Below are 15,654 nucleotides of genomic sequence, written 5' to 3' on the forward strand. Positions count from 1 at the left end.
TGTGATTACTCTATGGTCTGGTTTTACCAGTGAGCAATACACTTCTCGTCTTGCCATCCAGTACCCATGTTGCTGATTATCACATCCAGTATGCTTACCCTCTTGTGGGAGTGGTACGTTGTTCCTGGGCCTTTTGGTTTATGGATTCTATGAACTTTTGTCCTACACTGTTGGAGCTAGTATAATGCTCCCAGTCTATGTCTGGGTATTTTCAGTCACCCAATATAATGTGGTTTGGAGGACTTGATATATTCATGTATTCCAGCATAGGCCAGGTGCAGTTCCTGGTGTTGGGACAGTAGTCTGTAGCAGGCCATAAACTGGGGGGCAGTTTTAGCCACTGTTACTTGACCATGGCTAGTCCATGCTGCTTCTTGTTGTGGTACCAACATGGCGGTGTGGTTATCCTTGACAATTCTTGCTAGTCACCCTCCTTTTGTAGCTTGTTCCATGTTTTGAGGCTGTACAGCACAGTATGAGGTGTAACCTGGTAGTGTTAGGGTGCTGTTGTCAGCCTTGACTCAGTTTTCTGTTACAGCACAGATATCAACATTCTCCATACTGGGTGAATTTAGACTGCATGCATCTTGCTGTTTCGACTTATCCCTTATCTTATTCTTATCCCTTCTGATACCTATGGAGATAGGTTTGTGTTTTGAGCCTTACCTATTCAGGGCACACTGTGGGTAACAACAGCCTTTGCCAGTATCCATACAGCCTGCACCCGATAGGTGCACGCCAGTCCTAGCAGGTGGAGCATCATGTCATACTCAGCATGTCATCCCAGACTGGCACACATTGGATCCCCTTTGACTGACTGCGATACTTCAGTCAATTCTTGCACTTGATCATCTTATTGTCATATTGTGGCATGATGCTTGGTGAGGGTAGGATGTTAGTCAGGGTCCTCAGGTGTGCATATAGTACATGGTGTTACATTACTTAACACATGGCATTCATGCCTCACGTGGTGCTGCAGGGCTGCCTCTGTCGCATGCGCATATTACACTTCCCTGTACATGTTTGTGAGCAGGTCATGTCATTGTAGGCATCCATGTTATTATTTGAGTGAGTCAGAGGGGGTATCATTCCCAGGGTTCCTACTGAGCCAGTGTATGTGCTATGCGTTACCTCTTTGCCAAGGCCAGGGCATACTGGGCACGCCTCCTTCTGCCTACTGGGGCAGGCTCAGGTTGTTCCTCCTCCGAGTCACGCGCTGCCTGTGATGGCCTTGGCAATGGTGGGGGCTGTTTGGCCCGGCCCTATGCTGGTCCTGCTGCAGCTGTTTTCGCAAGATCATATTATGTAGCATAGCACATACCATGACAATTTGGGTACATGTAGTTGGTGTGTACTGCAAGGCTCCACCAGATGTGTCCAGACACTGGAACCATGACTTGAGCAGCCCAAACACACGCTCTATTACATTACGTGTTTGTGCGTGTGCCTCATTATGGCATTCCTGTTCAGGTGTGTGTGCGTTTTTGATGGGTGTCATCAGCCACGGCTCCAGTGCATAACCTGCATCCCCCACTAGGTGTCCGTGCGGGATGTCCCCATTGGCAAATGTCTGGTACAGCTGCTTCAAATGCCAGATGTGGGAATCATGGTAGCTCCCAGGATAGCCAGCACACACATTCATTATTATGCCCTGGGCATCACACATGACCTGGCAGTTGATGGAGGGGAAGCCCTTGCGGTTGATGTATGCCCTACCCCACTCACTGGCTGGTGCTTTGATGCATATGTGCGTGCAGTCTATTGCACCCACTACCTCAGGGTATTCCACTATTTGCTGGAAGAGACGCATATTGCTGGCCAATACCTCACGGGCATTGGGGAAATATACATGATCACCGACATGTGCTGACATGGCATCCAGGAACTGGTGCAGTACCCTGGAGGCTGATGCCTGTGATATCCCCATCATATCACCAGTTGGTCTCTGGAAGGTACCTGTTGCTAGTATTCTTAGGCCAACACATGCCTTGGTTTCCACTGGGATGGGTTCCCCTCTGTTGGTTCTGTGTGTGAGGCATGGCCTGCACAGCTCCACTATTTGCTGCAGGAGGTCTCTGTCCATTCTATAGCGCTCTACTATCTCCAGCTCATGTAACCCGTGGTAGGTGACCCGGGGCCTGCACACTCTTCTCTGTCTCCTCACTGTGGGTTGTCTGGCACCATCTGCATTGTCACCACCCTCAGCAAGTCGCCTATGTCTCATTATGACAGCTATGGCAGCCCCTAACATTTCTGCTCTGAGTTCAGCTTTTTCAGTTTTCACTTCTAATAACTTACTCCTGTCTTGCAGTGTCTCTTGCGAGAAACATCCTGCACTGCTGTTTGCAGAGTTTTAAGTGCTGGGCTGGGCTACTATTCTGCCTGTGTAATTGCCTGCTTCTAATTGTTTTCACCTGCTAGCTCCAGCAGTATTCCCTGCTAGCTTCCTACTAAATATGTCGCTTCCTTTTTCCTCTCTGTTTCCTCAGGGAGGAGCCGTGTGCAAACCAGCAGAAACACACTCACAGTGGCTTACACGCGCGCACACATGCTTACACGGTTCAGAATCTGCTTATTCGGATTAAAACGCGTGCACACCCGCGCAAACAGTGTTAAACATCTCCCAACACGCTCCCACATGCTCAGTCTGTCTTACACGTGCACACACTGTCTTACTTGCACTTCATGGTGCACACATGTGCGCATGCACGCCCAGCAAGAAACTTTGGTGTAGGCAACAGTGTACACCTTCCATTTCTTGACTTTCTCATGCTTATCTAGTGGCACACCTCTTTCCATGATATCTGTCTGACATCTGTCATGTAACTCTGACCTCCAATGAACTGCATTTCTTTCTACCATTCCCCCCTGTGATATCACCTATCTTCTACTCTGTTCCTCCCCCTTCTGTAACTCTTACACTACTCAGACTGTGCTCATTTGCTATGTGACAGTGGAATTCAGTATCCTAACACTCATTTGCATCAGATTGCCTACTAATGCTTAGTTACATCTCTTAGACTCAGCTTCCCCCCTTAGCAACCACTACACGGTGGCCATGTTGGCTTTGGTCTGCTGGTCCCTGCATTGACATTCCATGTATTGCATAAAACCTACATTTGTAGGTTTAAAACCTTCGTTTTTATGTTCTATACAGCGCAGCCCATTTGCGCGGGGCTGCGCTTGGTTTAAACATCGGCAATTGCCGAAAAAAAATATATTTTTAATATATTTGCATCAGGTTACTTTGCCAATGGCCACATATTTGCCCATTGGCATGCTGCCTGACACATAAGCACCCTTTATTTGGAGCTGACATGGCTCCATTGCAGTTTTTGCAGAAACGTACTCAGTTGTCAACTGAGTACATTTCTGCAGCTAAAACAGCTCTTACACGGGCTGTTCTGGGCATCACACATGACCCCTCCATCAACTGCCAGGTCGTGTGTGATGCCCAGGGCATAATAATGAGTGTGTGTGCTAGCTATCCTGGGAGCTACCATGATTCCCACATCTGGCATTTGAAGCAGCTGTACCAGACATTTGCCAATGGGGACATCCCGCACGGACACCTAGTGGGGGATGATCGCTAATCATCCTCATTTGCATGCTATTCGGCTGCAAGTCAGGTGATTAGCTAATCAACGCCCACTCCGTGTAAGAGACGTTTCAGCTTGTCTCTTACACGGACTTTGGGCTGTTCCTGGATCGTGAAGGCTGCATGGAGTCTTACACTACTCTTAGACTCCGTGCAAGCCTTCGTGAATCCTGCCCATGTTTTCCAGTTTTCATACTATTATCAGTTATGCACCCCCAAAGTTTAGTATGGCCTTCTTCAATTAATGATTGAACACTTAAAAAATCTGATTTGAAAGGTAACAGGACTAGAGTCTGCAGATATGCTTGGATGATATGTAAGATAGTACTTACGAGATAACATAATAGATTTAGCTTTTTAGCATTGAAGAGAAGACTCAGTCTAAAACACAAAGCTGTAAGGGCTGGAAACTGTTTGAATACTGGAACTGAAAATAAATGTGGTTGATACAATTCTCTGTATTTTGTATAAGAAGTGACTCACCACAGTGATTGTGCATATTATTGACAAATATTGTAAAGACACATGGACCCAGGAATGAGCCTTGTTATACCCAAAAGTTAAGTTTAAGAAATGGACAGATTGTCTAGTTCCTGCTTTCAACTTGTTCTTTTTGCACCATTCGCATGGAATATGATTTAACAGCACTAAATGTAAGCCCGTAATATGAGAGAGTTTTAAGAAGTTCTGTAAGGCTTAAGCTATTGAAAGCTTTCAACTGGTTCAGGTGAAATGTACCAGAATATACGCCACCATTTATTTTATTATATATGTAGTGTACAACATGCTGAAGAGCAGTGTTGGTTCCAGCTGTACTGTACAACATGCTGTAAAGCAGTGCCAGTTCCAGATGTAGTGTATAACATGCTGAAGAGCTGTCTCAGTTTCAGATGTAGTGTAAAACATGCTGAAGAGCTGTATCAGTTCCAGATGTAGTGTGCAACATGCTGAAGAGCAGTGTCCATTCCAGATGTAGTTTAAAGCATGCTGAAGAGCAGTGTCAGTTCCAGATGTAGTGTACAACATGCTAAAGAACTGTGGCAGTTCCAGATGTAGTGTACAGCATGCTGAAGAGCAGTGTCAGTTCCAGATGTAGTGTACAACATGCTGAAAAGCAGTGTCAGTTCCAGATGTAGTGTACAACATGCTGAAGAGCAGTGTCAGTTCCAGATGTAGTTTACAACATGCTGAAGAGCAGTGTCGGTTCCAGATGTAGTGTACTATATGCTTAAAAGCAGTGTCAGTTCCAGATGTAGTGTACACATGCTGAAGAGCTGTGTCAGTTTCAGATGTAGTGTACAGCATGCTGAAGAGCAGTGTTGGTTCCAGCTGTAGCGTACAACAAGTTGAAAAGCAGTGCCAGTTCCAGATGTAGTGTATAACATGCTGAAGAGCTGTCTCAGTTCAGGATGCTATGTACAACATGCTGAAGAGCTGTGTCAGTTCCATATGTAGTGTAAAACATGCTGAAGAACAGTGTCAGTTCCAGATGTAGTGTACAACATGCTGAAGAGCAGTGTCAGTTCCAGATGTAGTGTAAAGCATGCTGAAGAGCAGTGTCAGTTCCAGATGTAGTGTACAACATGCTAAAGAACTGTGGCAGTTCCAGATGTAGTGTACAGCATGCTGAAGAGCAGTGTCAGTTCCAGATGTAGTGTACAACATGCTGAAAAGCAGTGTCAGTTCCAGATGTAGTGTACAACATGCTGAAGAGCAGTGTCAGTTCCAGATGTAGTTTACAACATGCTGAAGAGCAGTGTTGGTTCCAGATGTAGTGTACTATATGCTTAAAAGCAGTGTCAGTTCCAGATGTAGTGTACACATGCTGAAGAGCTGTGTCAGTTCCAGATGTAGTGTACAACATGCTGAAGAGCAGTGTTGGTTCCAGCTGTAGCGTACAACATGTTGAAAAGCAGTGCCAGTTCCAGATGTAGTGTATAAGATGCTGAAGAGTTGTCTCAGTTCAGGATGCTATGTACAACATGCTGAAGAGCTGTGTCAGTTCCATATGTAGTGTACAACATGCTGAAGAACAGTGTCAGTTCCAGATGTAGTGTACAACATGCTGAAGAACAGTGTCAGTTCCAGATGTAGTGTACTATATGCTTAAAAGCAGTGTCACTTCCAGATGTAGTGCACAACATGCTGAAGAGCTGTGTCAGTTCGAGATGTAGTGTACAACATGCTGAAGAGCAGTGTTGGTTCCAGCTGCAGCGTACAACATGTTGAAAAACAGTGCCAGTTCCAGATTTAGTGTATAACATGCTGAAGAGCTGTCTCAGTTCAGGATGCCATGTACAACATGCTGAAGAGCTGTGTCAGTTCCAGATGTAGTGTACAACATGCTTAAGAGCTGTGTCAGTTCCAGATGCAGTGCACAACATGCTAAAGAGCAGTGCCCATTCCAGATGTAGTTTGCAACATGCTGAACTGTTTCAGTTCTAGATGTAGTGTACAACATGCTGAAGAGCAGTGTCAGTTCTAGGTGTAGTGTAAAGCATGCTGAAGAGCAGTGTCAGTTCCAGCTGTAATGTACAACATGCTGAAGAGCAGTGTTGGTTCCAGATGTAGTGTACATCCTGCTGAAGAGCGGTGTCATTTCCAGATGTAGTGTACAGCATGCTGAAGAGCATTGTCAGTTCCAGTTGTAGTGTACAACATGCTGAAAAGCAGTGTCAATTCCAGATGTAGTGTCATGAGTGGCCTTAGGTCAACTGGTGCCCTAGGCAAAAAGGCTCCATGGTGCCCCCCACACCACCTGGTGCCCCCATCCTGGTCTACCTACACCAAATAAATACTGAAAACCTGCCCCTGCTACAGTGGCATCCTAGGCGGCCACCTAGTTGGCCTATGCCTAAGGCCGGCTGTGTGTAGTGTACAACATGCTGAAGAGCAGTGTCAGTTCCAGATGTAGTGTACAGCATGCTGAAAAGCAGTGTCGGTTCCAGCTGTAGTGTACAACATGCTGAAAAGCAGTGTTGGTTCCAGATGTAGTGTACAACATGCTGAGAGCAGTGTTCATTCCATATTTTGGGTTGAAATGAAGATTACAGGAAAGTATTGAGTTTGCATTGATCGATTGTTAGACTAGTTGATAATGTATGCATTTCTCCATTGCTTTGGAGAGTGGGATAGTAGAGAGATAGGTCAAAGGTATTAACTACAATAACTCTGGCTCTGCAGCACAAAAGAATAAAGACCTGACTGTGAACCAGATGATGCAAGATCAATTACTGGCTGAGGAAGCTGGAAGAACTGTGGAAGGGGAGGACAACAGATATCCAGCTTATACTGGCATACTCACCTGGAAAGAAGGGTTGTGGTGGCTCCTGCTCGTGTGCTGCCTGTACCCCAAGGGTTGTGACATAGGCTGCTCTGCCAAGAACAGGCCCAGGGATGGAGGGATGTGAGTGGTATACTTAAGCCATTGTGGCTACCAATTGAGATGTGTGCCAAAAACAGGCATGCCTCCATCTTTGAAACACTATCAATGTCTCTGTGGTGATGGGGGTTCATGTCGCAATAAGTGGGAGGTAGGATTAGGCTGCATTCACAAACAGCTAGATAGACAGAGAGAAAGACAGACAACTAGACTAGACAGATAGATGAATGGATGGATGGATGGATACATGGACAAATGGCTACATAGACAGATAGACAGTTTAGTGGAAGAAGGCAAACAGAGAGACAGATAAGCCTGAGAAAAATTATGAGAATTTATAGAAAACGTTGTGCCATGCTCTTTAACAATACACAACTTGTGTGTAAAGAAGAGCACAAAGTGACTGACTTTGTGGTATAAGTTACTTTGTATATCTGTTTTTTGAACAATTGAGTTAAAATATTAAAATAGGACAGTTTCTCATTAACAGTAATTAGACTGAATTTTCAAAGAAAGTAAAATGCCCAGGAAGAGTTTGACAAACATAGATTTGGGAAATTATCATCCTAACAAACGTTCCTCTCAGATATTAATTTTTGTTTATCAAAATTCTATCAGAATAGCACAGAACACACACATTTTTATTGTGCAAATGAATATAAATGCACAATTGACATTATAATTGCAAGACCTGATTCTCATTGTTCACGTCTATAGGCCTTCCTTCAGAAATAAACAAGAGTCATGGAGCAATCATATTTAACCTAAGAACATTTACCCACAAGGTGTGAAAAAGTTCCACTTTTCATGATTGCACTGAAGGTAACTTATAGGAGATGAACACAATCCTCACTAGCACATGCTAGGACAGGGTACTGAGTGACACTTTTTTTGGATGTACTTCAACTGCTTGAGTTCTGTCTGCTTGCAGACAACAGTTTCACAGATCGGGAATAGAGCATGTTGCAACTTGCAAAGGCTTGGATATGTGTTTAGGCAAGGTACAGCAGCCCTGCTGAGAGTGTGTAGCTGTTGGCAGTCACTCAAACGCATATACAAGGATGAGTAAAGTAAGCAGAGCATGCTTTCAGCTCTCTAGAGTTTTTCCTCATATTTTTTGTCTCTTCATTATAAAGTCTGTGGTTTTCTGACAAAATTACCGAGGACTGAAGTCACTTAATAACGACAGATATTAGAGTTTCAAACTTCTTATCCTTTAAAAAACAAGTGCTAATGCAACACCTGCTATTCTAGCAACTTCCTAAGCTTATAAGTGCAACATTTAAAATCTATCTCTATTTTTGGGCCTTTGTCCCCCTATTAGTTTTGGCTCTGTCCAGATTTCTTGCTCTAAGAGGAATGAAGCAGAGGAGTCACAAGGGTGGAGTAGGACAGGGGGCAATTTAGATGTCAGGTTTAGGCAGTGATCGGGAGCAGAAATGTTTTAGGCTTAGAGTTTGGGAGTAAGCATTCGAGTTAAGATTTGAGACCATGAAGGAGTTTTAGGATAAGATTTAGAACTGTAGGAGGGATACAGAGTTTACTAAGGTTGGGCTGTGGGAGAGCTAAGAAATTTAGGAAGATCTGGTTAATGGGAAGTAGAGCACGTGTCAATGAGCAAATGTGCTGTGAGTGAATAATGTGCAAGGCCTTGGAATCATTACCCTTTTATGCAACAATAAGTTTGTAGTACTTCTCATAATATTATTAAATAATGGATTCAAAATATGTCTATCAGCTGTAAATATGCCAACACCCTAAGCAATATACCTTTACTGGGGAACTACAGATTCATGGTACTACATAAAAATAAAAGAATTATAATGCATTGTGAAACAACATTTAACTCAATATATACTGTAAATCAGTTCAGCAACTTACTGAAACACCTTACTAACTTGAGCAAGTCCGAAAGATCAGACTTTGAAACTCAATCAGTATATAAAACAGTGGGCAATGTCAAGGTGCTCTTCAATTATCTCAGAAAACTATAGAGGGAAAGGAATGGATTTAGCAGACTTTTATAAATACTATAGTCATTAGCAGATATGCTGTCAGACAAATGTAGCAGCTTCAGATATTCAGTGATTTTAGTATTCCATCCTTGTCCATTACATACACACACACACACACACACACACACACACACACACACACACACACACACACACACACACACAAACACACACACACCACATAAAATGATAAGGACAACATTAAAAAATAATGAGTAACAACTGCTTCATGGGGCCTGTTAATGTAGCAAACACTTTCCTGCGGCTTATAGTGAAATTCTATTCTTCTTGCAAATTATTTAATTTCAAAGACACATGTCATGACAGTCTAGCACAAAGGTAAAATAACTTCCATACTTAAGGAAGCTACTACATCATACATTAAGAGTTATAATCTGATTTGCTGCATATGTATTCTCTGCAGAATTACAGACAGCATAATAAATAAGTTTATTTTAAAATCTACTGATGGCCTTGCATTGATAGGCTCCAAAGAATACAATCTTAGTAAGGTAATGTCCTCTCTATGCAAGCCAGTGACAGTTTTTTGAAGATAATGTTTGCAGTCAACAAGTGACTGACCATACATGCTGGATGCTTTGGTAGTGGCAATCTGTTTGTCTTATTTGCTATAATTCTTTTGAGATCAGTTTTTAACCCAGTGTTAACAGTTACACAGTTCAATGGGTATATAAATGGTTAAAGAGGAAAACTTAAAAATCAAGATTAGTGGCTTAAATATCTAAACATAATGACACACTCAATGGAGTTCAGAAACACTCCTATTTAATCTATTTTTCTTACCATTAAGTACTGGTGATGAACTGTGGTTTGCTAAATATGCTGATGACTGCAAACTGGTTAACATTATAACCTCCTCTCAGGATGTAAAAATACTTCTAGATTTCTTCAGTAAAATCAATACTTAGTACATTAACAGCAGTGACTCACTGCAAGTGCTACTAAAAGCAGAACTGCAAACTATGAGGGAAAAAGCCATACATTTTTTTTTTACAAAATGAAATGGGATAAACTAAAAGTGAACAATGAAAAAGACCCCAGAATTATTGTAGACAAGTTCTCTAGAACATTCAGTTAATTTGTCGGTTTGTTTGTTTGCTATATATTAACTCTGTAAATGGACTACTAAAACCACAGCCTGAACCAGAGACATGAACAAAGTTTATTAACAGGCAAATGTAGACTGAGTTATAAAAGTGCATATAAATAGATAACATACGTTATATACATTTTAGAGAAGTTTTCAAACAAATTTGGTTAAGAAATCAAAGTGCACAGCATTCATATGTCTAGCTCTCTATCAATCTGTCTGCCTATATTTGTAAACCAGAATAGAGCATTTATCCTCATGGAACTTTTTCAGACTCGTGGCTGTGGCCGTTTTCTGGTTAATTGATTTGCTCAGTGTAACACAGCAGACACATGCAGGCTGAGGGAATCAAACCCTGAACAAGTGGAAGCAGATTGTCAATAGCTAATAATCATAATCGTCTGCAGCAACATGCATCATCTGAGATTACAGTATTTAATAGATATGAAACAGATGTTGCTATCTAAGCTTAGTGTCAGGTGGACTTAGAAAAGGGCCTGTTTCTTACTCACAGTCCTGATGCAATGGCAGTTCTTATGCAGATGGTGGGACAGCTAATTGGCTAAAAGAATTGTTTCTCTATTTTTCATTTACAAGTAAATTTGAGGCCTAAAGGTTAATACACACTAGGTTCATAGATTAGTACTAAGCTAACTGCCCTTGTGAGCCATTTTAAGCCTAGGCAATTTTCCCCTGGGAGACTCAAACTCTGCACTTTGTACTTGTAATGCAAACACCTTAACCATTAGGCCATCCTTGCTACTAGAAGGCGCAACTAACAGATTGTGACCAAAATCATTGTACCCTATATAAATCTCTGATCAGGTCAGGTATAGAATATAATGCCATATTCTACATCATTAAAACAAGCCATATGATAGAGGCTCAGAAAGTTTAGAAATGCTTATTAAGGAAATATAGGGCAGAAAACATTCACTACAGTGATAGACTACAGGAACTATCTTTGTTTTCTGTATCAGATCAGTTTCTCAGAAATAACCTGTGCTTAACATATAAAGCAAAATTTGATCCAGTTCTATTTCATAAATGCAACTACAGCAAGCAATAAGAACACGGAATACAAGAGCTAGTAAAAGTAACATAAACAGTGCAATATAAATTGGGCATTTTTGTTACCCAACGAATAATAAAACTTGGGAATATTTTAAAGCTGATAAAATATTTAAACAACTTAGCTGCAATATTCTAAAACAGCAATGAAAAAACAAGGAGGGGGGGTTTAGGGCTGATAGAAAGGGGATGGGGTGGAAGGAAGGATGTTAAAGCTAGGATGAAACGGAAGGAGTTGGGTAAAGCTTTGGGACATGAAGGGTTAACTTAATAAGGGAGGTTTGGAGGAAGTAAGGTCTGTCTGGGGTAGGACTTAGATGTTTTATGTGAGTGCAGCTGGGAAAGGGGGCAGAATTAGGTGTGATCTTGCTACCCACCCTTCTTCCCTTCATTTTTGGGACATTTTGGATTGGTTGGCCATTTGGTTTGTGCTTAGGAGGATACGAGGGGTAGGCTTGTCCTTCTTCTGTTCCTCCTCTGATTTTGGTGTTTGATACAAGGAGCTTGGGGAATGAAAGCGAGTGGTAGGATGATGCTCAATTCGTAAGAATAAGTCAGTGGTCATGAGTACGCTGCTTATTCGGGCAGGGTAAGCAGGGATACACTGACCTGAAGAATGGTTACGAGGATGTTCATGTTGTGAGTAATAAACTGAAATGGTGCAATAAAGTTATATTAAAGGAAGTTTAATAAAGGTTGTTAGATACCATTTTAGTGTTTTGTGTTTTGTTGAAGGGGACCGGGACTACAGAATATGCCAATTTTGGCAGTCATACTTTCTGAAGGCTTACAGGTGATACGTCTGACTGTAGAATGAGTAAACCTATGCACTTTGGATTTCTTCCTCTGCAGTGCTATATAACAGTTACTTTTTGGATAGGATATACTTTGACCTGCTTCCAAGACTGCTTTATGTGGACTTAGATTTCAGACAGCAGTCACGTCTTAGAATTTATAATGACATTATAACCTCTTGGTAAAAAAAAAGCATGCCAATCCTATAGTAAGGAATAGTATTATATGTTCTTCCTTTTCACTTCAGAGTCCAGCTGGGAGAAAAAGACAAGGTTAGGTTTGAAACAATGTCATCTCTTGCTGCCTATTTAGTGTTTACTTCAGGCGCACATTGTTGGCTGACTGTATTTGTTAACATGATGCTAACAGAAACTATGAGGAATTAAACAATATAAATGCAAATACATGTAAGAAAAAATGTGCACATAACTAAAGACTGAGCAACAGAGAAACTGCAGAATCAATGTGTTATATATGTATACACACACGCGCGTACACACGCACACACACACACACACACACACACACACACACACACACACACACACACACACACACACACACACACACACACACCGGAAGCACATACATACACAGACACAAATGTAAGAAGAGAGAAAGATGATTGCTACATACAAAATTTCTTTGGGAATTGCTGAGCTTGTAAGTTGATGAAATGCAATATAGTGAAGTTTTCTGTATTATGTGGATATAATTTAATGTTAAGTTATAACTGTCTGAGCATTTGTTTTTACTGCATTCACTTGCCCATTTTAAGGTGTATGTCAGATAATGCTGAGGTGAAATCATAAGTTACAGTAAGCTTAGACATATTCTTCTAAAATATGAAAATGTTAAGCAATCAGTGGAGCTTGACCCTAGATGCAGCATGTCTTTTATACAGTATAAGGTGGATGCTGTCCTGAACAGCTGTTCATGTATTTTTCCCTCCAAGTTTCCAGAAATGAACAGGTGCACGCAGCAGAAATAGTACCAAGAACTGGCAGGTTAACCTTATTCCATCCACAGATTCATAACACAGTGTTATCTGCAATGGTTAGCAGCCTTTCTAAAGCAGGAAATATGCCAGCTGATAAAAAGAAGATGAACAATAGAAAATAATGTGTTCCATTCACCACAGAGGCATTCAGCACATAGTAATTTACCTTGTAAGCAGTTATCAAATTAAAATGTATGAAAAAAAAAACGATTTAAAGCATTATAGAAGGGCTATTCTTTTTTGTTTCTCACATTGAAGATGTCAGTACTAAGCACATGTTCAGTTTGCTCATATTTTCTAGTTCATTCATAAATACATCCATGAACTCAATATGCCTATTTTTAGCCACAAGTATAAGGCAGCTAGTATATTAGTAGTGTGTTTAACTTTGAAGAACAGAAACAGCAGATTGTAGCACATGCATTGTACTGGATAAGGAAATATTATGTAGATATAAATGCAATATTTATCTTTCTTGTGCTGTCCACCATTTTCCATTTCAGATATTAAGAAGGTAAAATGTAAGTGGCTTGTTTGGAGTGTTTATGGATTTTGTTAAATGTTACTTCTACTGCTGCAGAAATACCATTGTTAGATCCACTGTACACAAACCTTCGAAATGCACATTTTCCAAATAATAGACATATTGTCAAACAGGTTCCTCGGTCTAAATGTAAAAGGAAAGAATATTTATCACTGGTTCAAACTGGAGGTCTTAACCCATAATTGTCTCATTTGTGATATGGTTTGAAGGAGGCTCGGTACTTTGTTCTGAAACTAGGTAGCCATTGCTAGGAGTCCCCTTACTATGTGGAATGATTGGGTTATAGTTTATATAATATTGCTGAAGAATTGTCCAAGAACCCACAGTTTTAGAACCATCCCCCATTATCTTTTGAAAATGGTCTATAGCAGTTTCATTAATTAATTTGTTGATATGCAAATGCAGATGCAGAGGATTGCCAAGGGAAATTCTTAAAAGCTTATGCAGTGGAACAAAGTGTTCTTAAGTCTATTAAAAATGGCTTATTTGCATGATGTTTCACCACTTTTGTCTTCCTACATATCATGAGAACTTAATGTTTCTGTTATTTCATTTTAACACCGTAATAACAACAAATTAATTTAAGTGCATCTTCCTGAAGTTTTCCACAATTTGGAACATGCCAAGTAGAAATTAATCTCATCAGTAACAGACCTGTTCCAGAAAACTGCATTATGTTAATTTGTAGTTTCTGTTATGCTGGATCAATGTACCATTCTAACAGATTGTTTAGTAAAGGGAGATGGCAGTGTTAATACATTCAAAATGCACTTAAAGACTCAATAACTGAACTATAATGCCTTCCATTTAATATATATATATATATATGTATACACACACACACACACACACACACACACACACACACACACACACACACACACACACACACACACACACACACATAGCGAGACAGAGTGAGAGATTTGTGTGTGTTTGTGTGGGGGGGTATGTTTGCTTGTATCTGTATGTGTAAGCAGTAATAAAGAATAAGAAATGCTGGACTATGCAATTCATTTCATTTATATTACAACGCATTTAGTGTAAAAAGAAAAGGATAAGTGACTTACCGCTAAGGGTATGCAGAAATGGATGTCCCATGCACAGCTCAGCATGTCTTCTTGCACCTTTGAAAGAGGTGCATTTGTTCATTGTCTATAATAATAAAAATGCAGATAATATTTCAGTAACAATTTTGATGTGCCTTATTTTTCTGTATTGTTTCAATTTATAAACCAGTTTAGCATTTTACACTGTGTACACAGTTATTTTTCTTTTCTATGTAGTTGCTTGTAAAAGTGTAGCTGCTACTCACAGAATACATTACTGCAGTCAATAATGTTATTTCAAAAATATATCTAGTGAGGAAGTAGTAGGTTTTTTCACTGAAGTTAAATTCACCAGATTCCAGTCAGCAGTAATGCACACAATAAGTCCAATGTTAGTGGTCCAAGGAAATAAAGCCTTTTCTGGGTAGCGTAGAGGTGCAGAGCAGAGCCACTAATGCTGCCTCATACTTCTTACTCTTCTGTTGTATCTACGGACTTCATTGTAGAGTCAAACTGACCTCCTTATGGACAGCTCATTGATGTTATTTCTGGTGTCTGCTTTCCTATCACCCCAAAACCAAGGAGATTGGAGAACTGGCAAGCCTTTAAATTATCTCAAGCTGAGAAAGGGGTGGAATGTATATGCATGCACTAGTGTGTGTGTGTGTGTGTGTGTGTGCGTGTGTGCGTGTGTTTATAACTGAGTACTTTTACTCATGTGCAAGTGTGTGTCTGTGTGTGTGTGTGTGTGTGTGTGTGTGTGTGTGTGTGTGTGTGTGTGTGTGTGTGTGTGTGTGTGTGTGTGTGTGTTTGTATTTGTGTGCTTGTATGTACGTGAGTTTATCTCTATCTCCTGTGATACAATTAGTTCTCTCCCCATATTTACCTTCCTTGTTATGCCTGGAGACTGTTTGTACTCTCCCCACAATTACTCTTATTATTATGCCTGATGACTGTGTGTACTCTCCCCACAATTACATGTATTATTATGACTGTTGACTGTGTGTACTCTCCCCACAATTACTCTTATTATTATGCCTGATGACTGTGTGTACTCTCCCCACAATTACATGTATTATTATGACTGTT

This window comes from Protopterus annectens, chromosome 4.part0 (assembly GCF_019279795.1).
Source record: "Protopterus annectens isolate FY-2018-M chromosome 4.part0, PAN1.0, whole genome shotgun sequence".
In the NCBI taxonomy this organism is placed as follows: Eukaryota; Metazoa; Chordata; order Ceratodontiformes; family Protopteridae; genus Protopterus; species Protopterus annectens.